The sequence below is a fragment of the Phalacrocorax aristotelis genome, chromosome 2 (assembly GCF_949628215.1).
Source record: "Phalacrocorax aristotelis chromosome 2, bGulAri2.1, whole genome shotgun sequence".
In the NCBI taxonomy this organism is placed as follows: Eukaryota; Metazoa; Chordata; class Aves; order Suliformes; family Phalacrocoracidae; genus Phalacrocorax; species Phalacrocorax aristotelis.
This window is the reverse complement of record NC_134277.1, coordinates 13,449,472-13,473,590: the sequence shown is the minus strand read 5'-3', so window position 1 is coordinate 13,473,590 and position 24,119 is coordinate 13,449,472. Positions and strand designations below refer to the sequence as shown.

Below are 24,119 nucleotides of genomic sequence, written 5' to 3'. Positions count from 1 at the left end.
AAATGTGTGAGCCATACCACTCAGGATGACTATAATGTAATAAAAAGACGCCCAAGATAGCTTTAAACTATCTGGCTTGGGTAAGTCCAATGTAATTTCACAGCAACGTAAAATTTAGCTCAGAATAATACCCTGCTGTGATGGGTGAGTACAGTACAGGCTATTTCGGAGACCTGCAATAATTTATTTTGGGTAATAAAAGTTTTAGCATTGACTTAAATGGGATGTTATTTGGTAATCAAGCTGCTTACCAAGCTGTGCTATGCAATCTTGACGCAAAAAGCGTTTATTCCTTGTGCATTAGTGCTAGGGATATAGAATGGATTCAGCTGGTGAAATCCTGGCCACTTTGGTGAAAGAATGACATACTATAATGACATTATAATAATCTTTATTTCATTTTTTATTGTGTAATATTGCTTCATTTGCTTGCATGGACTTTGAACTTGACTGAGGTTGAGCTCATTACTGTGGCTGGCTTCTGTTAAATCATAATTTGTAGTACATTCAAAGTTATTCTTGCCTTAAGTGCAACACTGCAGTTACTGCCACAACTTTTCTTCTGCCACCATGCTTGTTTTTGGTAACCTTTCTGAATACCTTCTGAATAGCTTTTCTTTATATTCTTCTGTAGTATGAATTAAGAGAAGGTTTTGGGAAGACCTTATTGCAGCTTTTCAATACTTAGAGAGGGCTTATAAGAAAGATGGAGAGAGACTTTTTACCAGGGTCTGTAGCAATAAGACAAGGGGTAATGGGTTTAAACTAAAAGAGGGTAGATTTAGATTAGCTATAAGGATGAAATTCTTCCCTCTGAGGGTGGTGAGGCACTGGCACACGTTGCCCAGAGAAGCTGTGAATACCCCATCCCTGGAAGTGTCCAAGGCCAGGCTGGATGGGGCTTTGAGCAACCTGGTCTAGTGGGAGGTGTCCCTGTCTGTGGCACCTCCATGGCAGGGGGTTTGGAATGACTCTGATTCTGTGATTCTACGAATAAGTTTTTATTTGAATTCCAAACCATTAATAATGTAATTTGTTTTGGTGATGCAGAACTGTAGGCAGTTTTGAAAACTGACTAAATATCCCTCTCATTTTTTGCTCTGTAACAAAACTGCTTTCTCTTTTAGTCAGGGATTTTTCCTTGGAGACTAATTTGGCCTTTCATTGAACTTATAGAAGTAAAAACATTCTTTCAAGGTGTCAGAGAAATTAAAAAGTAACCAATTTACAGATATGCTTCTTCAGTGATCCTCAGTCAGTCCTTTTGTCTTTTAAATTTGCGATAACCAGGTAATTGTCCTAAATTTAATAACTGATATTTTCTTTGCTTTCTTGCAAATGAATTAAACACTTCTTAATCTCTTTTAGGATATGATCTTAAAAACAGCTTTTTTTTGTTAGGACACCATTTAGTTTAGTTTGGAATTCTCCAAATTTTACTTTCAGCAAGTTCTTATCTGTTCTGTTACTGATAGGATCACACTACACTCCCAGACTTCACTGGAGGGACTGTGGTTGGCCACTGTTAGCAGACAGTTAGGCAAAACGCTTGCAGAATTCTGACACGAGGCAAGCACGAGAGGCTGGGAAGGGTGTGCACAGAGCAGGCTACATCTGTGCTACCACCTGAAACTCTCAGTTGCAACCTAGATAGGTATTCTGGCTCTTGAAGTTTCAGATTTTCTAGACAGTATTAGTAGTGACCAACTAGTAAGTTGTGACTAAACTAAGCTTCTATTAAAAAGGGTTATGGTTCAGTCTAAAATAACCACTATTTTTCCTCTGTGTGCTTTGGGTTTTTTTATAAATTTAGCAATCCACTTCAGAATATGCTTTTTCAAGTGTAAGTTTTGGGAGGGTTTTTATATTACTCCTTTTTCTGTTACCCTCAGGTAACCTACCAATGAAATTCATATTCATTGTCACCTCCCTAGTACAGCTGGAGATATACTGTGAGGCATTGAATTTTTCTTTTATACCAGAGTGAAGAATAATTTTTGTTTTTTTAAATCCTATGGCCTATTCATGTTAGCTGGTAGGAATTTTCTAACCTCAGATGATGCCAACGACAATTAAAATTCATTATTAACTACCTCTGTGGTGTTATGCCAAGAGGTGCATCTGATACTGAGGTTCTGTGCTGTTCATCCTGTATGCAAAAGTGACAGTTCTTGTTTGAAGACTGCACAGTAACTATAGTGAACAGACAGAATGGGAAGCAGAACGCTGGTACAAAAAGATGAAAGGTGGGAGTCACCATGAGTAAATATAGATGTCTGAAATGTACAGATATTGCCTAATAGATGTCATCAATTGACTAATGGAGTCTAAAATAGCATTCTTGATTTCTTTGATAGCATTTAGACTTCCAGAGCAGGTTAGCGGGAAAGCCAAGAGCAGGTTCTAGGAATAGGAGTCACCTCACCTTCCTTAAGACATGTGTGACATAGCTATTTCTGAACCTTCCTTTATATTAATTGTAGAGAAATAGACCTTTTTAGGATTCAGTCCATCTGATGTGTTTACAGTGTCTATTTTAGAGTTAGAGGAATTCTGTCTTAGACTTCATCGTATAGAGTAACTAGATTTCTACTGATTATAAACGAAGACTCAGATGACTTGGATAAAAAGCAGACCTCTGCATTAAGTCAGGTGAATTCTTTTGACTAAAGAAACAATGCTTTTTTCTCTGGACCATGAAATCATTCCAAATAAGAAGATAAAGCAAATCTAAGTAACTGCTGTGTATTCCAAAATAAGTTCAAATAAACCTTTTCCTCTTCACTTAGTTACGCCAACTATGACTGCTTTGAAATTCTGGAGATACCTGACTCAACTGACTCTTTTGTATACTCATCATCAATACTGTTCCGTATTCTACCACCCTGTTATCCCAGACAAGGCTCAGGATTTCAGAATGGACCATCACACAAGTACATTATTTACAACCTGACATTACCTTATTTGCATATAAACTACCCCAATAAACCAGTGTCTAGTGAAGGAGGTCCCAAAATATCAGACATATGCATAGTTTCAGTTACTGACTTCTTATAAAAATCCCTTCAACCAGAAAAGAGTTTCAGGGATTCTAACTTGTAATTTGTATCCCCATTATATTTAATAACTCTTTATACAATCCATCTAGGTCAGTTTAAATGAATGCCTTGTTGCTACTTAGATGATTATGGGTTGCAATTCATTTAATGTGCCCAACGATTCATGTTTAATTTATTGAATTTAATGCAGTATCTGAGTGACCTATGCATGTGCAGTACTTCAAATGCATGCACACTGGCACACATAGCCCTCTGCAGTATTTTGCTTAAGTAATCAGCTTACCAACGTGTTAGAGTTTGAGATATCGTGCGACTCTTTATGCCACTGTTTAATTTAATGCTGCTTGCAGCATTGAGTCTGTCTGGGTTGACTGGCTACCTCTCAGGAGCTCCATGGCTTTTATGCCAGCAATAATGCTTCAAAATGTGTCCAGTTCCATGATTTGTTACCTGGGCATCTGGCATGAGCCACTGACTTGTGTTTGCATCTCCCTGTATTTTTGTATTGGGAAACGAATTAACGAGTGCTCTTTGTTTACAGCTGGAGGTATGAATCTTCCTTCAATACCAGCCAAGTCAAATGGCACTTAGAAGTAATGAAAATATCTTTTGTAGAAATTATCTTTCCGTATGATAAGACTCTGTAGGGTATTCCTGTATGATTCCCCAAGTCTTTTGTAGTGAAGTTTTTCATTAATGTGAGGAGAGAAGAGACTGCCTCAGGGAAATTTAAGCTCTCTTAAAATCCAGAAGTTCAGGTCATTACTTTTGGCAGACCTATATTTTTCTGCTGCCTATTAGCCTATTCTCTGTTCTGTTCCTGATAAAAGACTGTGCTTTCAGTTCTCATCATGATACTGAATCCCTACAAGACAGGGGCAATGAAATTATTGAGGAAAAATGCTGTTGGCCTGATGAAATCCACATTACCAGCAATGTTTTTTACCTTAACCACATTCCTTTCATATCTCTAAACCACAATACCCAAGCTGGTGCTTGCTATCTGTGATATCAAGTGAGGGGAACTTAATATGGCATTCTTATCACCCAGTTCCCGAATTTTTTCTAATCTAATTTTTTCTAATGACCAAATTCTGCTTTTTGCATTTACCAAATACTGTGATTTTTTTTGTTATATGCTGAGTTTTAAGTCCCCATAGTGGGATAACTGAGAAGTAGGACCTCACTGTAATCACCTTTATTTCTGACTTCTGTTGAAGTACCTCAGAAAAAAGAGTTCAGAAAATATTTATCTGCAAGGTTTTGCTAAATATTTGTATTCTAAAGAGTGAAATATAGTTCAGTGAACTTTTTGTTGCCAAATACTTCCCAAGTAAACATTAGTGAATTTCCTGTTAACAAATAGACCCCAAATCCCCAAGGAGCAATCGTAATTCCATATTCAGATCTACACAAATTAGTTACACTAAATTATACCCTGTAGTGGGTCAGAAAATGTTAAGGGCAAAGTAGTATGGTTGACTGTCAGCACAACAAAACCATTCAAATGTAGGCTAGAAAGATGCCTAGCAAAGGCATCTAGCAGAATGATCCTAGATCAGAGTTTCTTTTTATATATATATATTTTTTTTAGTGCAAATAACGTTTTTTTGGCCCCATAAACATTTAGAGCTTCTAAAGCTAAGCTATGAACTTTATCAGAGAAGAATTTGCTGGCACAGCAAACTTGCACTGAGTCCTAGCTTATTTCCAGGATCCTTGTAACAGTTGTCTAGCAGAGGTAAAATGGCATAGTTCCATCATTGGAGTTATGATTTATTTCAACTGATATGCCAACCCTTGACTTGTATTTATTTCTTTTGGTATCTGTTTGCTTTAGAAACATTTCAAATGCTTTACACATTCACCTATCTAAACCTGAACTGAAGCAACATAAACCCATAACCAACCACCTACACATAATCCAAGCTTGAAATGACTCCCTAGTCTTCAACTGTAATGACTTTGAGAGAAAAAGTGGGTTGCCTTGTAGAAAACCCCTAAGAGATAATTAAAAAAAAAATCCTGTTGCCTTAAACATATAACATAGTTAAATGATGAGAAAGGAACAGCCAAATTTAGTGTGATTAATGATCTTGTTGGACTGAGAGTTCCTTCTTGGACATTTTAATTGATGGTAAAATCAGCAACATGCCCCTGGGAAAGTTGATTTTGATGCCATGTTGCAATCTTGTTCATTCCTCTCAAGGAAAACCAGCTTTATGGTCACAGGTCTCCCACCTCTTCCCCACCTTATGCAGTTTTGTCAGCTGTTCCCCTACAATGTCTTGCTGACTCTCTTGTCATCCCCAAATCTGGGTTCTGAAGATTTTGGGGTTCCATGTAAATATAAGGAAGGATTTAGGCAAATCCTTAATAAATCCTTAATAAAAACAATAACAATAAGCTAGATACTATAGCAATTGACTGGGCAAATTCCTACCTGACTGTCTGCATAACCCCGCTTGCTATTCCGTAGATTTCCTGTAGTGTCTCGGACAAGATCCTTAATTAACTGATATTCTTTTTCACATTTATAAAGTGAAGAAAATAGTTGTAGTGGTATTGGGGAATAAATGCATTACAGATTTTGTATGTCTCAGCTACTATGGTAATAAAAGTAATATAATTTCCATAGAGGATCGATTTTTGCTTTGTTTTGCAATATGATTTATGACAAATCCACAACTGAACCTGATCTTTAGAAATACCTTTGAAGCGTATTGTACCATTTTTTTCTGCTAGCTCTTGTGAGAATCCTGGGTTAGCTACATTCTGCTTGTATTGCAGCTAATGGAGAGTTTATTGTCTTAAATGCATCTTCACTGGCAACAAGGCTTCCAGTCTGAGTTTCCTGGCAGCAGCCTGCTGGTTTCAGAAATGATATATTTCTATTGGTGGAAGAGATGCTCCTCTAATTGACTTTTTTGATGATGTCAATATATATATTACATGTAGCTGTTAAATTGCTCAGCAACTTTTAGTAATATATATCCTGTGAGATGTCACTTTCATTTCATGCTACACAGCTTTTCTTTCTTCCTTGAACTCTGTACAATAGCTTAGTTCCCTGTTCGCCTCTATGTGCTGAGGTTGTGTGATCAGAACAACAGTAGATGCAATCAAACTCACAATTAGACTGCGATTCACATTATGTAAAAGATTCATCATGCCAATTGATGTGAAATGACATGTGGTCTCTAGGCAGTGATTGCAGAAGGCTTTAATCTCTCCACACGCTGAACCCTGTGCCTTTAGTGGTTCAGCAAAGCTTAGTTGTAATCATTTTTGGGCTAATGCCTTTCCATGATTTCATTATGAAGAGTATAACAATGAAGCCTTTTTCCGCTACTTCTTTTAAATGCTAGGGTGTGCTGATTACACAGTTAGCATCCTGCATGTAGTTGACCTTTTGGGTAGAAATGGTATGAGACTAGTTTTTTTTACCATTCAGGGGTTAGGTGTCTTGCTGAAGACAGATGACAATTCTTTATTCTTTATCCTAACATTCCCCTTTCTATTCTTGGCCCACTGGGTCAGTCACCTGGAAACTTTTCAAAGACAAGTGCATAAGGGTTTCTTTCAGGGCCTCGATTCAAAAAGCAGCCATTTTTGTAATTTCTAAGATGAACAGGCACCTTAGATGAGATGGCTCTTCTAAATGTCAATTTTCAGGAGAAGTGACTCCTAACCATAGCCTACATCTTCATATAATTTACTGTACATATTGATAATTAGACCCTTTATATGGGCATCCCTGAACAACTGCAAGTATCACTCCAGATCTCTGGCCTGAGCAGTGAGTGACCAATGTATGTGTGTATATCAAGAGCAAGATGTGGAGGAAAAGCATAACTCCCCATAATGTTTACTGATTGGAAAATGTGCAGTGACTGGTTGGGTAGGGATTTACCAACCCTGAATAATAAGTAGAAGTGGATTTGTCTTTAATGCCTGTGAATGACAAGGAATGTATAGATGCTAATGTGCATGACTAAACTCTCTTTCAAAGAACTGAGTATGACTGAGTGGCACCCATTTTTCATTTCTGAATAACTTATCTAGATGAAAAATCCTTTGAGACATGTCTATCAAAATAAAAAATCAGAATTATGTAAATTATTATGTCTTTGGTCAATAATTGAAAACATTCATTTCCAGAACTGTAAAAAATTAGTCTTTGGCTATTTTGGATTCATGCTGTGTCCTATTTCATTAAGCAGGAAATGTGGATAATTAAGGATCAGCCATAAGCTGTAGTCATTGACTTCTGATAGAATACTTTGAACCTATTTGTGCGCAGAGTTCTTTTAATTAACTACTTTTTCTACAGGATCAAAGAGAACTGGAGCCAAAACCCACTGAAAGCAGGAGATCAGATAAAGCTTCAACAAAAAAATGATATTCTGTAGTTGGAAATTCCATTTTTCTATTCACACATGTGCTGTAGCACAAAAGTTATGTTCCCCAAGCAGACTTACGGCCCCAGGAAAGATACTCTGGAGACTTCCTGAAGTCCAGTAGGGACTTTGCTGTTGTTACATTCTTGTGATTTGATTCCACTTTGTGCACCATTAGTAAAGCCTCTCAAATCATGGCATACCAAATATATCTTTCTATCTGACCACTCTGAAATTCTTCTTTCATAAGGGCAGTGCATGTGCTAGAAGTAGACTGATACAGAAAGATCAAATAATCTCATCCATTTTAACGAAGTTGGTGACTCTGTTGTTAAAGCTCTTACCTAAAATAGGTGATCTCTGTACTTTTACATTTTGTCTTGTAGTCCTCACTACTGACAGGAGGAGTTAAAACTCACCAATCTTCATGGATCTTCAATGCCTTCAGTAAAATTGTGCCATACTATGTAAGTATAATCACCTATTACTATGTGAACAATATGGAAAGTCTCTGGTGTAGCTGAGCCTTGCACAAATGCATTTTCAGTTCCTAACCAAATATATAGCAAAAGAGTCCTCTTTAATTTCTTAAATTTCATAGTCATGACTCATTCTTTCAAGTTCTAGTTTTTTGAGCAACAGGAGTAAAAAGTGGTATTTGATGGGCAAAAATCTATGTATTTCCCATTGAATCCAGGAAATTTAGTGTATATCATAGGAAGAAATAATAAAAATCAGTCACTGCTCACTCAAAAATCTCAATATTGCATTTATACAAATTTTATGTTTATTTGTCTGCCAATATAGCTATTTGATTAGTTATCTAACACTGAAAGAACAAGGCCAAGAAAGAGAGCAGTGGTTTCCTGAGCAAATATGGTGCACAAATTCAAAAATTCACACACACAAAAAATTTGTTTCTCAGCAGTTGTAAGTGTGTAGAAATAACTCATGTATACCTTCATCTATGATTTTTGTTGTTTTCAGATAATGTAGCTATACAAGAAATTGGACTTCTATCATTATTTTTGTTCATTGCTTCTGGAAATTTTAATTGGATAGTGTTTGATTTTAATTAATACACTAAAAGTCAATGAGAATCTGAAAATTCTCTGAAGCGCTTTTGCAGAGCAATATCTAGATGGTTTAATTTTAAATTTCATATTGCCATTTTTTATTCTACCATAACTAGACTTACAACAAAACTTTGTGTGAAAAAATAAAAATAGAAAGAGATATCTTAGGGGGCAGGCAGATGATTGTTAGAAATCTGTGACTTGACATGTTGCTTCTGGTCTACGTTCCATGTGGAAATGGTGGACCAGACTCAAAGTCTTTTAAATACAGCTCATCTGCCCTGGAGAGAGTCTTGTGATTCAATTCAGAAAAAACATTTAGGCACATGCTCAACTGAAGCATTAGATATGACTATTGAAGTCTAAGAAACTAATCTGGTAACAAGCACTTAAGTGTTTTATTTATTTGGATAAGGAGCACAGAGAACATGAGCAGAAATATAAAAGGAATAGTCTTGGAGAGCTTTACTAGTATCTAGAGAATGATCCTCAAAGACCCCCAGCATTTGCCTGCTGCAGAACCTGTGGTTCAGCCTCCTCAACTATGTTCAATGTCACATAAAAAAAATCCATATTATGACTCCTGTTGTGACCTGAAGTAGCACAGGTTTATAAGCTCAGTGCTGCTCCCAAGCTTAATATTTCATTTTCCATTTCTGGTCTTCAGTAAGGGAGGAAATAGGATAACTGCCGACATAGACAGACTTGGGAGACACCACTCAATCTATTTAACATATGTAGATAATTCACCGGTAACATTTAAATGGCCAAAATCTATCCCAAAGGCCATTTATAGGAAAACATTCAGCTGGCCATTCCATTTTGATAGATGTAAATTTTTTTCTAAATGAGCTTGACGTTCATTATAATAGAAACATATGCCGATGGTAACAGTGTTGAGGGCCATGTGCCAATCTTCCTTTGTTGCTCCTGATTGAACGCTGGATCCCTGGCTGTGCTCAGATTTTTGCAGCTATGACTACAGATGTTGATTTTGCTCTTCTACTCACCAAGCAATAGGCATGTCCAATTATACCTATCATTAACTAGAGTCTTTATGCACCTGTAATTTTTTTCTTAATTGAAACAAATCTACAGGTGGAAACTGAGACTGCCTCTAACCCTAGCAGGTTTGCTGGTTGTCCCGTTTTTGGCTGGGATAGAGTTAATTTTCTTCGTAGTACCTAGTGTGGGGCTATGTTTTGGATTTGTGCTGAAAAGTGGTGCTAATGCAGAGATGTTTTGGCTGTTGCTAAGTAGTGCTTACACTAGTCAAGGACTTTTTCAGCTTCCCATGTTCTGCCAGGTGCACAAGAAGCTGGGAGGGGGCACAGCTGGGACAGTGACCCCAACTGACCAAAGGGATATCCCACACCATATGGCGTCAAGCTCAGTATATAAAGCTGGGGGAAGAAGAAGGAAGGGGGGACGTTTGGAGTGATGGCGTTTGTCTTCCCAAGTAACTGTTACGTGTGATGGAGCTTTCCTGGAGATGGCTGAGCCCCTGCCTGCCCGTGGGAAGCAGTGAATGAATGCCTTGTTTTGCTTTGCTTCCACGCCCAGCTTTTGCTTTACCTGTTAAACTGTCTTTATCTCAACCCATGAGTTTTCTCACTTTACTGTTTCGATTCTCTCCCCCATCCCACCAGGGGGGAGTGAGCGAGTGGCTGTGTGGGGCTTAGTTGCTGGCTGGGGTTAAACTACGACACTGGTGAAGTCAGTAGAGCACTTCAAACACCAAAGCTGGCCGCAATGGCAGGAAAGGAATACCATATAGCAGCTGTAGCTTGCAATTCCCTTTTTCATTCTGCTTTAGAACTGGGCAAAAGAGTAGTTGCATGTATTTAATTAGATTAATTTTGGTTAGAAGATGCTGATTCTCTTCACTATAAGCTTTTAAAGCAGAGTATATTTGCTATTGATTTCACATAATGTGTTTATTAATGGAAACATAGCTGAAGAAAGGACTACAGTATGACAGCAGGTGAAGCACAAAGAAAAAAAAAACACCAGAAGGAAAAATGAAAGAAATTAAGGAAAATTAATGAAAAGTTAAGGAAATTCTAATTAGTGGTTGCTTGAGGCAACTTTAATAATACTCCAAACTCATGGCAGATCCTTGTTGGTATAAAATAGCTCCATAGAGATGCGTTTCCTGAATATCTGCGCACACCTGAGATGCAGTAATTCCTGTAAAAGGGGCTGAGATTCATGTGAATTTTCTGTGTTCTGCATTTTAAAGTTGGAACATTTAATTTTTCAGACCTTTTTGTTGCCAGTGTTAAAATATTTCTCCCAGATTATTGTAGTTCTTCCAGAAATGTGTTGACATTCTGAAAATAGAAAATAGCAGGGTTTTTTCTTAAGAATATCTGATGCTATTTGTAAAGAAACAAAACAAAACAAAAAACCACAAAAAAAGCCAATTCAAGAAAGTAAAAAACCTGAACTTTTATGGGAGAATAATATTTTTTGTATTTACCTGCAGCTGGGGTGAGAGAAATTGTTCTACCGGTTTCTTAAGGCTTTGATAATGTGAAGAGAAAGAAAATATTAGCTGTGTTTTGTCAGAGTTAACATTAAATGTTACCCATACATCCTTCTCTAAAATGAAGTAGGTAACAAGTGTATTTCCCATGTACTTGTGATGTACCTGAGTGTAATGAGTGAATGAAAGATGAAGGGAGGTGTTTGGAAAGGAGGGTTCACTTTGATTTTTGGGTACCACATCACAAATCTATCTGTATGAGCATTTGAAAACAGCATATAACAATCTGCTTGCCCAAATTGCAAACTGGGTGTTCTGCAGACTGCTGGAGGTTAGAAAACTCAAGCAAACAAAGAAAATGCAACATTTTTGCTAACGAACAGCCCAAAATCTCAAACATTGGTTCTGCATTGCTCTCTCTTTCTTTTTCTTCTTATTCTCCTTTACTGGTGTATATTTCATTTGCTTTTCCTTCAAATTTAGGCATTTTACAGCGTTATATTTATTTTATATTTTATTTTATGGATTTCTAATGTTGGTCTTAAATTGGATCACACCCTTTACTTGACCAAATTTTGAAACTAAATCCAGACCAATGCTGGATTGATGTAAATATTCAGCACCAACTTTCTAGGCTTATATTTAGATATAATCCTGTGTGTTTAACCAGTGGCAATTTCAACTGTTTCTGCCATAGGTACACAAAACTGCCAATCTGAGCTGTATGTAATAACTAGTCAATTATGTAGAAAGGCGAGAGTACAGTGTAGACACCTTGTCTGGATCCAATCTATGAAAGAAATGAGGGATATTTTTCTTAAAAATAAGTAGTATTTTCTCTCAAAACACTATTATATGTCTTCTTATATATATATCTAGACTTAACCTTTCAGGAGAGAGATATTTTGAAACTTCCTCTAAGGGCTATGGTAAAAGACCTTTAAAGAGTTTTGTTCCTGTCTTTCAACTCAGCTGCCTATACTTACACCTCTGCCACACGGTGTGTCTCTGTAAGAGAGCTGGCAGATAGCAGTATGTGTGTGTGCCTCAGGACCTTTCCACTCTGGCTTCGTAGTAGCAAAGACCATTGATAAATGTGGGATTGAAGACATCTGACTTTGTGCTAGAGCTCCTGCAGCTCAGGCACATATTTTCTTCTGACAACTCTGAAATTAGGGTAGTGTCCTCCAGGATAGCTTTGGAACAGACGTGGATGGTAATTTCTTAAACTGTTGCAACAGCAGTCACTAGAGCTCATCTTCCATGTTATTAAATATTAATTATATACATATATACACAAAGATAGGCATATGGAGTCAATTCATCCCTTGTATGATGCTGTATGTTTAAAGGACAAAGAAGCAGTGTTGATTTTCTGTTTCTAATAAATCAACATCTTTGTCCTTGGAGACAGCTATTTTGTGTATTATATTAGAATCAAACATTGTTTATAGTTGCATTTTTTTATTTCACTCAAGTAGATATCCATTTGCATAAAAGAATTTAGATTTTTATGTGCCGTGGTTTTTAGCTCGGATAGTTAATTTTTTTCACTGTAGCTGGCATAGTGCTGTGCTTTGGACTTAGTATGAGGATAATGTTGATAACACACTGATGTTTTAGTTGTTGCTGGGTAGTGCTTGTACTAGTCAAGGACTTTTCAGCCTCCCATGCTCTGCCGGGTGCACAAGAAGCCGGGAGAGGACGGGGCACAGCCAAGACAGCTGATCCAAACCGGCCAAAGGGATATTCCATATATGATGTCATGCCCAGTATATTCACTGGGGGGAGCTGGCCGGGGGAAGCAGAGATCACACTCAGGGACTGGAGGTGACAGTCGGTGGGTGGTAAGTGGTTGCATCATGTGCTGTTTGGGTTTTTTCCCTCCTCCCAAGGTTTTACCTCTCTCTCCCTTTCTCATTATTTTCCTTTTCATTACATTATTGTTGTTATTATTATTATTATTATTACTATTACTGTTTTATTTTAATTATTAAACTGTTCTTATCTCAACCCACAAGTTTTCTTATTTTGGCACTTCCGATTCGCTCCCCCATCCCACGGGGTCCAGGAGTGAGCAAGCAGATGCGTGTTGTTTACTTGCTGACTGGGGCTAAACCATGACATTATGTCATACCAATTATATATACATAAACAAATTGTGAATAAAACAGGCAGCTAGCTCAAAAATGTGTCCACCTATGGCTAAGCAAGTACTGTTTGTAACAATACCTATTGTTCTGTGTGTGCCTATCATGGGTGCAGGTGCTTTCAAGGGAAAAAAAATTTTGATGACATAAGTAGCAAGATAGAATATTACTATGACCCTCTGATGCTCTTAGCTTTTTTATTTTTTCTTCAAAACAATTCTTTTCAGAATAACCGAGTTCACTTAATTATGTTTGTAAAATATTTTCATGTTGCTGTCCATACTGGATAATTTTGAAAGGGAATATTATGAGTTAAATGGTGTGAAAAAGTACTAAATGTTTTATAAACAAAAGGCAGGGAAAAGAAATTTTCTTCTTTTCCTGGTTTAATAAGAATTGTACCAAATAATTAAAAGAAGAAATTGGTAGTAGCAGATTTGCTCTTGTTGCCATCTTCTACATAGCAGAGACATTCCTGTACTGCTTTCTCACTACTTTTGTCTGTTTGAAGAGCTGATACAGAACAATTTGTTTTGTTTAGATTGTTTTTTTGAAACCCGCTTTGGTAGTTTCATCATGATATGATACTGCACAACATCTAAACCACTTTTTGATTTAACAGTCCCTTTTCATTAATGAGTCTTTTTTTCCTTTATTTTGTATTTTTATTTGAGCGTTTTAAATTTTCTTTAAATGTTCAAGTAAATGAGGGGCTGATAAAGCCACTGACAGATAAGCAGAAGGCAGGCAAGACCCATTAGTGGGTTAGACAGTGCTGTTTCAATTCTTTCCCACCTTGCAAACGCCCATCTCTGCTAGTCGTGGGCCTCCCTTAAACTGACCATTTCTGATTCATGCATGGAAGAATCTCCTGCAATAAACCAATATACAGATAAACTATTTCTATGCATTTAACTGTTATAGTGCCAATTCCTCCTTCAGTTTTTATGCTGTATTTTGTTGTGTCAACAAATACATACAGGGTTTATAGGATTTCTGACCCCTGAGGTTGCCCTGTACAGTGGTGTATTGTTATAGTTATTTTCCCTAAATAAACTTTCCTAGGAAGCAGCTAGATGGTACATGAAGATTTCTTGACAACAGAGTGTCAGAGAGGAGCCTCCTTCTCCCTAACGTTGCCTTTTCATGAACTAGTTGTTGCACCCAAGTAAAAATCTGCTAACAGAACATTGTGTGAATGTCACTTGTGGGTTTTCCTGACTCAGGCTGGTTGAGCCTACCTGATGTTGTGTTGTGCCATATGGTCATAACAGTCCAATCTCTCCACTGCTTCATTCCATGACATAGATATTTCCGTGGTAAATATCATTCAGGTGTCCAAAACTCCATTGGACAGCTGGGCTTTCATAATATTGATTCACAAAGGACCTAGTATTAGGAGTGCACAGATAGGGTTCTACCACTGAAACATGATTAAATAGATCTTCTGTGCCCTCTTTGTAAAGTAGGTAATCAAAGAGTGAGTCTGGAGGCAAAACTTGGTTAGCTTGATGAATAAGGATGGAAGAAGGAAGGACAACAGAGGACAAGGAGTTACAATTTGATCCAGTATCCCTAAGAGGAATGTCATGGTCCTCTGTCAGTCACAGGTCCATTAGAAGTAGAGGGTTCTTGACCCTGATACTTGATTTTTTTGGAAGGAAAAGGATCTAATGAATTAGTTACCATAAGCCCTTGGTGCTTTTAGATATTTTTTTTTCCTCCAAAACATTCTATTTGTTTTCAGAACAGTTCATTTTATGTTCTACTTGGTATTCAAATATCAGATTGTAGAAAGCATTGCTTTACTTGCAAGACTGGTTGAGTCACAAGGCTCTGACTCTGATCTCATTTTCCACTTGTTCATGATACTAAGACATTTCCAGGACAGCTAAGATAGATTCTGAACTACGTAGTTGTTCAAACTGAATAAGTACTTTGGCAAAAATGTTCACTTTAGATATTTTTCTTTGCATGACCTCTTTTTCTTAGTTCTCTTCATTTTTCTTGTTGACAGAGCTTTGTCACCTAGGAGCATGGAATAAATTAAATTGTTGGCCAACATTCAAGCCAACAAATTGAAGCTCGTACTACGTATGAAGAGTACTGAAGACCACCTATCAAACATACCTCATTATTGATAAGAACAGCACAGCCTAAACCTAAATTAAGAAGAGACTTTAAAACCAGCAACATCACTTGAATGAAACAACTTTTATTGTTTTCTGTTTGGTTGCTCAAGTCAGCAAGGTTGCACAAGGTAGTTTAACACAAAGTAGGTACCCCTGGTGAAATCCTGCTGACACCTTTGATCATAATCCCACAGCTTTCAAGTGGCAATTTAGCCCAGAAGTCTATGAAATAAAATGTGCTGTAGCTTTCCCCTGTAGCAGAAAGTGACAGTATTCTTAAAAGTTGCAACAGTTTACTGGCCTTATTATACTTCTTGGGTGGTGTACCAGCTTACCCCAAGTATAGTGGGTGGTTTTTTGTACCTGATAGATGATTAATCAGGAAGCACAGCATACAAATAAAGATTTTCTTAGACTTCCATTGCCAGGGGGGAAAGCATGTAGTGGGGCTGCAGCACTCTTACAAACCTCCCAAGAAGTAATTTTTAATCTAGTTCTTCGTTTTTACAAGCTACTGTGATCTGATCAGTTCCCCAGACTAGGGATTTTTTTCTTCTCTTTTTTCCCCTCTTCACTAGACAGATGCATCAACAAACAGTAGGAGGGCTGGCTCATCTCCACTGATAATAGCATGCAGGATAATTTTGCCATGTGACTCACTTTCTTCTTTGACTCTAAAAGACATTTGAAAAAAAGAGTGGCATTAATTTAAATAGATTTCCCATAAACAGGATTTACTAAAAAAGATAAGATCCTTGCTTTAATCTCATCTTTAAAAAGTACAGGAAAGAAAAAGCCTACTATGATGTTCCAGCATTTTAAAATGTTATTGAAGAATTAAAATATTCTCTTAGTGAGTAAATGGAACATATTTGGCGAAATGTATTTGCAGTGAAGAATTTTTACCTCCATGCACATCACTGCTTTTTAGTCTGTAAAGGAAACATAATGCTTTTTGCTACCTCCTGCTCTTTTATAGCTAGACCCTCTTCTAACCTTGACCAGGGTCATGGCATGGAATGAATTGATAAGACATACTTCTTTTAGGATTAAATAACAATGAGGCTGACAGAGCCTAGAGGGGTTTGCAATCCTAATGGAGAGTTTATCAGCACTGTTATGGAGGAAAAACAATATGACTTGGATTAGTTGCTCCCTATGTACCGGTCACACAAGACAAATGTACCCAGCAGGGTAATTAATGTGGTCTCCCAACATTTTAAAGAACACCAAATGTGTTAAGCATGTGAAACAGAGAAATATTCTTAGCTGGTTCTTAGTGGAATACGTGTTACTCCACTTTCTGAGCTTCCTTTCTTTGCTGTTCTTTTGTTAATCTGTGCAGGTTCTCCTACAATCCAGTGGATTCTGTTACATTTGCTGTGGTATGGGAACCTTCATTCAGCTTCCCTTCCAGCAGCCTAGCTCCAAACTGAGTATCTTATTGTGTGTGACATAAACAGTTTGTCGGAAATACATTTCACATATATTTCAGGAGGTCAGTAGGACACTTGACCCCATTTCTAGTGTTGGAAAGAAAAGAGAAAGTGTAAGGTCTGACTGGCACTCCACATGTCAGAAGATTTTGCTGTAAATGGAAAGCAAAATCTTGAACACAGATAGTGCAAGTAGCTACATGGAACTCTGTGCTTTTGGTGCCTATCTATTTTCTTCTCAAAATGCTTAGGCCACTCTGAGTTGCACTCTAGAAACAAGCTCAGGAATAGACCCATTTTAGTTTTATCCACCAGCAGCATAGGTTTCTGATTACAGTTAATTTCACTATCTCCACATATCATATCACATTACAAACAAAAACAAAAACAAAAGACAACCTAAAAACTGTGGCCAAAAATATTTAATGAGTCAGAAAAATCTGTCTGTAGAGGAATCTTCATGAATCACCATGTTATAGGGTTACCTGTCTGTGATCTCTCTCTCCTGACTTGTGTCCATGCATTGCCTTGCAGAGCAGCAGTTAGTGCAGGCCAAAACCAAGTCAGGAAGCATGCTAGCAGTTTAAAACTACTGATGATGTCCTGTCCATGCATTAGCTTGTGTTCTGGTCTTGTTCAGTTTACTGGTGTAGATGGAGCCTACAGATTTTGCATTCCTTGCCTTATGCTGTTGTCTTCCTAAAGATGCCGTTCAGACTTGGTGCTCAGGGCCTTTTACAGAGCAGAGAGAAAGGAATATAGCCTTTAGACCAAAGGGTAGGGATGTGCTGGAGATAGTTCTGTTCTGCACATAGTCAGTAAAACCAGATGTAAAATGATACCTTTGGCTATATCACATTTAAAACTTGCCTTCAGAAAATTTAACCTGCTAACTACTTTCTAGTGAAGATCTTGAACCTGTATAATAAATTGAAGTCTACCAACAAAAAGTTTTCTTCTATTAGTTTTTCACAGAGCATGGAGAAATATTTCATAAATCTTACCCAAGAAGGGGTGTATACCAGCAGCTGGATTTAATCATGGGTGGTGTTAGCATCCATGGAATCCTATATCCAGGTACCTGCAGAACTTTGCAGTCCAAATATGATACTAATTGCATTTATATGTCTATAAGGGTGAATGTTGCTGTGATTTGGGGACCTGACTTCTGCCATCTTCTTCTCAAACACTCATTGATTTCTTAAAAATCCAAACATAGTGCTACAAGCAATCACCCCACTATTATTCTGCCTAGGAAAACAGATTAATGGCTAAAGAATGTAAAATTTATAAAGTATATTTTCTTTCACACTTAGATGACTTGATTCTGTTCCAAACCTTCAATCTTTCCTTTGTTTTATGTTATTTACTTCACTTGCTCATGAACTGTTTTTCAAGTGAGAGACTAGGACACTCTGTATTTCAGTGAGAATGTGACGTCTGGTATTTTTATTTGCTGGGTAGTCTTGTCTTCACTGTAAGAGCACACACATACTCAGTCTCCCACATTTCCTTTGGTTCCAGTTCTCAGTGTATTATTTATACAACTTTGTAGTAGGTTATAAACCTGTGGAATCCTGATTCTCATTTTTTTAGCATGTGTTTTTAACAACACCAACATCCTGAGAACTTTTTATGATCCATTTTTGTACCTATTATTTAAAGTAGGGGTTTTTTTTCTGTTAGCCATAAGTAATCATTTCTTCCCTCTTCCTTCTTCACCAGCTGCAACAGTGCCTTATTTTATGTTCCAAGACTTCTTTTGGTTTGCATGTATGTTTTTGGTAACACACATGTAACTGTATGTCACAGCTTAGCCTAAATTTTCAAATGTAGATAAAAAAAAGAAGGGACCCGTACTGGTGATTAGTATCACCTCCAAATTCTAGACAACTGTGTTTTAAAAATAGGTCCTTTTAAAGAATTTTTCCTTGCATGTCCTTGCTGTAACAAATGGCTGTCTCTGAGTTTCATTATGTGATGTAGGTGACTTGTGAGCATCCAATCTAATAGCCTTGACCTAGAATTTTCTCAGATCTTAGGAGGTAAAAAATGTCACTGCTTAGTTGGATAACTAAAACTGATTCTTTTCTTCAGATAAATAAGTAATCATCTTTTGACTTCTGAGTTGTAAAAGTTTAAGTGTAATGTGACTATTTATTCGAGATATTTTTAACTGGCATTTGTGGTGGGAACTGGAGCATGCCAGGTATAGGAGCATAACACCACCAAGAGCCAGGGGAATACACCATAATGGTATATATTAATTTTGATTTTATGCACTGTATATTACTTTTTTTTAGAACATACCTGTTAATTTCATAAAACTCAGATCCCCACTCTAAATGCCTGTGAACAGTTTTCTTTTAACAACTATCTTAGAGCTACTTGTGCCCTTATCTATTATTTAGATTGCAATTTCAATACACGACAATGAAACTGTTCTCTAGCAATCTGTGAAATTAAGAGTGTGTTTTTACTGGTGGACTTTTCAGCAGACCGATCTAAATCCTATCGAGCTTGTTAGGAATACTTCCTTTATTCTTACCCAGGATAGAACTGCAACCTGAAAGGAATTTATTATTGAAAAATTTATTATTATTATTATTATTATTACAAACATGTTTGTAATAAACTGTAACATAGGATTAATTTTAGTGATTCTCATTAATCTATTATAAAATTCCTAGCTTTGCCACAGATATCTTTTGCATCCTTGAACAAATCATTCACACTGCCTACTTTATTCCCTATCTGTAAAATGGGGAAAAGACTTCCTTTGATCCATTTTTATAACATCTTGTTTATTAGTGCTTCACATCCTTCAGGTCCATGATGTATTTATACAAGACCTAGAGTAATAGACCTTCACTGATAATTGTGGCTTCCACACACATTCGTAACTGAAATATATAAGAGAAGCAACAGGTCTATTCTCTAGCCTAGATTGCTTTGCAATATAGTAACCCCTTTTCTTACATGCCTATCATATAACTGAAAATGATGAGCCTTTCCAAATACTTCCACTCATAGATTTCAGTGGGTTAGATGACTGGCTAAGATCTTTACAAGCCCTTCCACAGACGATGTATCTCTTTCATTTAATTTTCCAGACATGTACATTCTATGGTGATAAACTCGTAACCAAGATTAAATTACTTGAGCTTGACTGAGTAAAGTCACAGTTCTACCTTTTCTAGGAACTCCAGAGCTCCCAGGATTTCTGCATACTCAGTTTTCATTAATTCTAATATAGCTGTTCGTGTTAATGCAGTTTTGCTGACCACTTCCTAAAGAACTTGATCACTCACCTACTTCTTTATTTTCTGTCATGGTATTTTTCACGGAACTGTGCTTAATAACATAGAGTAAATCTTCAGTGCCTTTCCCTTTTTCTCCTGACCTGCAAATGGATTGGGTGAGCATGTAGGATGTATATTTTCATTGATCTTTCCTCTCGTAGGTCTTGCAGTGTAATCTTTGAAATAAAAACATGGAGGTTAATATATGCTGATGGGCAATTCTCTTTTAGGGTGAATTTAACAATGTGTTTTGGCTGGTCTAACAGCTCGTTCCTGTGCTAGTGCCTGGCTACTGCAGGTCTTATTATTTTTCAAGCAAGAGTAGGAGGAACATCTTGGCCAACAATATGTAGTTGTGGCCACAACACTAAAACTGTTATCTTTGGTTTATTTGAAGTCTCACCCTAAAGGCTGACGACTGTTGATACAGAAGTCATTCTTTCTATTCAAATGATTGCCCGTGATGAAGCTGAAATATGTGAATATGAGTAAAAGACATGTTTTTTGCTTTCTCTCAGTGTCTGGTGGGTAAATAGACATACATTTCCCAATATAATAAATATAACAGTGCTTTTTGGAAGAGGTATGAGCTCAAATCAAAAGCAAATTATTTCCTTCACTCTAACTAGTCAGATATTTATTGTTTGTCATAAATATAACAAGTTCCTAGTTCAACAGCAATTAGCAATATGTTTAAGGTTTCTGTTGCTCGGAACTGTCAGTGGTTTAGTGATATTTAGTCATCTGTTTATGATATTTTCCTAGAGAAAAAAGATTTAGACAACAGCTTGGCTGCTTTGTAGAATAGGGCCTATCCACCACAATCAAGTAAAAGTAATGCAGTGACTGTGCCTCTTAAAGAAAGCTTTGTTAAACACTGAGATGGTGTCTGGTCAGAGTTCAAAAATATTCACCCTTTTAATGTCAGTATGTAAAATACTTTCTCAGTGACTTGCCAATTAGTGATGAAAGTTAATTTTGAATTGTTTTATGAGTGAGTGAGAAGGAAAAATTATTTTAAACGTTAAAGGTAGTACTGATTGTTAGAGCTAATTCTTTGTGATTTTTCATCTACATTTTCATAAAAATCCCTTAATATTCTGCATTTTTGACTTGTGTTTCTGAGGGATATTAGTGATGCATCTGAACAAACAAATGGAATGAATACTGGTGGGTAATCTAATAAACAGAATTTTTAAAACACCATGATTTTTTCTAGTTCTTATGAAACAGAAATAAAGATAGGTATGGTAAAAAATGAAAAGAACAGAACTGTGTATCATCTTTGTATCCCTGATTAGCTGGAAAGAAGTCATATTGTGTTTTGTCTGTTTTCTTGAGGAAGCCAGACCTAAATAAGAGGTTATTCTATTCGTTAAGATTTTTGTGTGTGTGTGTGTGTATAAAGCTTCTAAGTTTTTTGTTTTTTGTTGTTTTTTTTTTTTAATTTCAGCTGTGCATGAAGTTAGAAAAGGTGCCAAAATGTATCTTTGCTATCTTTACAGTTAAGGAAATAAATGTTGTGGAGGAGTTGCAGTGCTCCCTACTTCCATCAGAGGGTACTATAAACATGCCTAAAACTTGCTTTTTTGGCCTCACCTGCAAGGAAATGGATGTGTCTTTCAGTTTGGAATTTCCTGATTATTTTCAATGTTTATAAATCCTGTGTACCATCAGATATGTTTGCCATGCTGAAAACATGAGGGGTTTATGTAGCCTCATTAAAAACATTTGAAACAAGTTTAGCAAACACTCTCTTTTCCTTGTAAATATTCGCTGGATATTCCCTTTTAAAAAGGAGTCTTGTTCTAAAATTTCTGTGTGTAAAATGCCAAAGTGGATGGAGGTAAAAAATGTTCCTTATGTACAAAACATCTTACGCATCTTGGCAGTCAAAATTTACTTTCTTTCTCTGTAGATACAGAAGGCAATTCTGTGAGCAGAGACAGAACTTGAGAAGCTGAAGTGGTATACTCAATATATCTTGTACAAACATGTTTTATAGAAAAGCAGCAGTCACCTACCAGTGAGTGGCTGCCCTTAGGAGAGATGCTCTTCAGTATGTGAGCCGCTGGGCCATGGGTGCTGCTTTTGCGCCGGCGCTGCACTGCCCAGGGGAGCGGGTACTCTGGTATGCTTCAAAGAGTTGTTTGGGTTCAGCAACGTGGGTCGCTTTTCTCTGTACTTATTTTCACATTACTTTCCCAGTGGCTTTTTATTCGTGTGACTACTTGAGGTCAGGTAATTTTCCATGTGGACAGTGGCCGTTTGTACACCAAAGGCATTATTCATGTGCAAGGACACATTTAATATTTGTTTTCTCTCTTGTTTTTAATGACAAACATTGTTCTGATTACAGTTTGTCATCCAGGCACTAAGCAGTGGTGATGCCATGCACCTTTGATGACCACAAATAAGAAGTCACAAGAAGTGAGCTGTTCATGAACAATGCATGGGGAGAGATGTGTTCCCAGGGCCTGGCAGGCAGGGCCTGTCCCAGACCCAGCCAGGATCAGGGCAGCGGGTGGGCAGCGGGGGCAGCCCCAGCCCTGGGTGTCGGGCATCTCCTGTGGGACAGGGCTGGGCCAGCCCAGCTGGGACATTGGTTCAGCTCGGCAGAGCCCATGGCCAGGCAGGGCAGGGCTGTGGGGAGCTTGAGACCAACAGCAGGGACTGACAGCCCTGGGGGGCTGAAATGGGGTCCTGGGTCCTGGGTGGGGTGGGGGAGGCCCCAGGGGCTGGGCAGGGACAGGGACACCCGTGGGTTCCTTCAGCCCTGACAGCCCAGCAGCAAATAAATTCATAGATTCTGGTACAGCAAGGGCTAAGCCAAAATAGGAAGGTAGCTTGAGGAAGCATGTTTGAGATGGTCCCTGAAAGTACAGTTCGGACCTTCTCTCATCTCCAACGTTCATCCTGTCCTTGGGCAGCAGTGTCCACTCTGGCTGGGCTGTGTTGGCAGCTTGCAAACAGGCTGATGCTCAGTAGTAAAATAAATACAGTTTTAGGATCCAAGATTAACACACATAATGTGCATGAGCATGGTAAGAGTTACGTTTATTTATTCAGAGTGGTTAATAAGAAAATGTTTACTTTTTGTCAGAAGAATGTGGGTGAGACTAAGTGTAGTAGTCTGTCCACGCTATTATAGGTCTGTGGCAAATCAGGTACTATTTGTTGTTCCATAATGAACATAAAATGAGCATAAACTCTGGTTTTCTGTGGTCTGGCTAATTTAACAGAAACAGTCTTCTGCCCACTCTTGACTGAGATAAAATCTGCACCCATTTGTGATTCCATATCAAAAACCCCCCAGATTAGAGATCATTCACTGTAAGTTGTCAATCATTGGACCAGGCTGCCCAGGGAAGTGGTTGAGTCACTGTCCCTGCAGGTGTTTAAAAGACGTGTAGATGTGGTGCTTAGGGACACGGTTTTGTGGTGGATTTGACAGTGCTACATTAACGGTTGGACCTGATGATCTTAAAGGTCTTTTCCAATGATTCTATGATTTTGTGTCGAGCCTTCGGATTGTAACATAGATATTCTTATAACATTGTCCTCTGCCAATAATCCATTGTAGTGGGACCATTTTTAGGGTAAGGTGTTATTTGGCTTATGGGTATTGGAATCGGCAGACAGTGATCAAACTGTATTTGCATGGTTCATGAAAAATGCAAAACTTCCTGGATAGGTTATGGAAAACAAATTCGATCAGACAAGAAATCTATTAGCAGGAAGTAGTGACTCAGTCTGATTTTATTCATATTTTAAAAGCATACGTTCAGGTCTTATTTTCATTAGCTTCATATACACTACATGTGGTTTATGCACAACCATGCCAACAACCATTTACGGTCTCCTTTAAGCAAAACTAAAGCTTATACACCTCTGCTGATTATATAAGGGGAAGTTTATTTTAGAACACATTTTTCTGCATATATGGCCACCATGAATTTGGGACAGCTGCTCTGAAGTAAGCTGAGCCACATATTCCCTGGATACTTCCCAATTCCTGTGTACCTGATTGCTGAAATAAAGGAGAGCCTGCTTCCACAAACTAATCCTGCACCTCG

General features: G+C 37.6%; 1 long non-coding RNA gene across 6 annotated transcripts in view; it reads left to right on the top strand.

Annotated features, from left to right (window-relative positions):
- Window positions 1-24,119, top strand: part of LOC142052411 (uncharacterized) — an 80,778-nt gene that overhangs the window by 51,740 nt on the left and 4,919 nt on the right. For all 6 annotated transcript variants that reach the window (XR_012658823.1, XR_012658826.1, XR_012658825.1 and 3 more), the window contains exon 2: window positions 7,846-7,926. This is a non-coding gene — a long non-coding RNA (uncharacterized LOC142052411). The remainder of the gene's footprint in view (window positions 1-7,845; window positions 7,927-24,119) is intronic.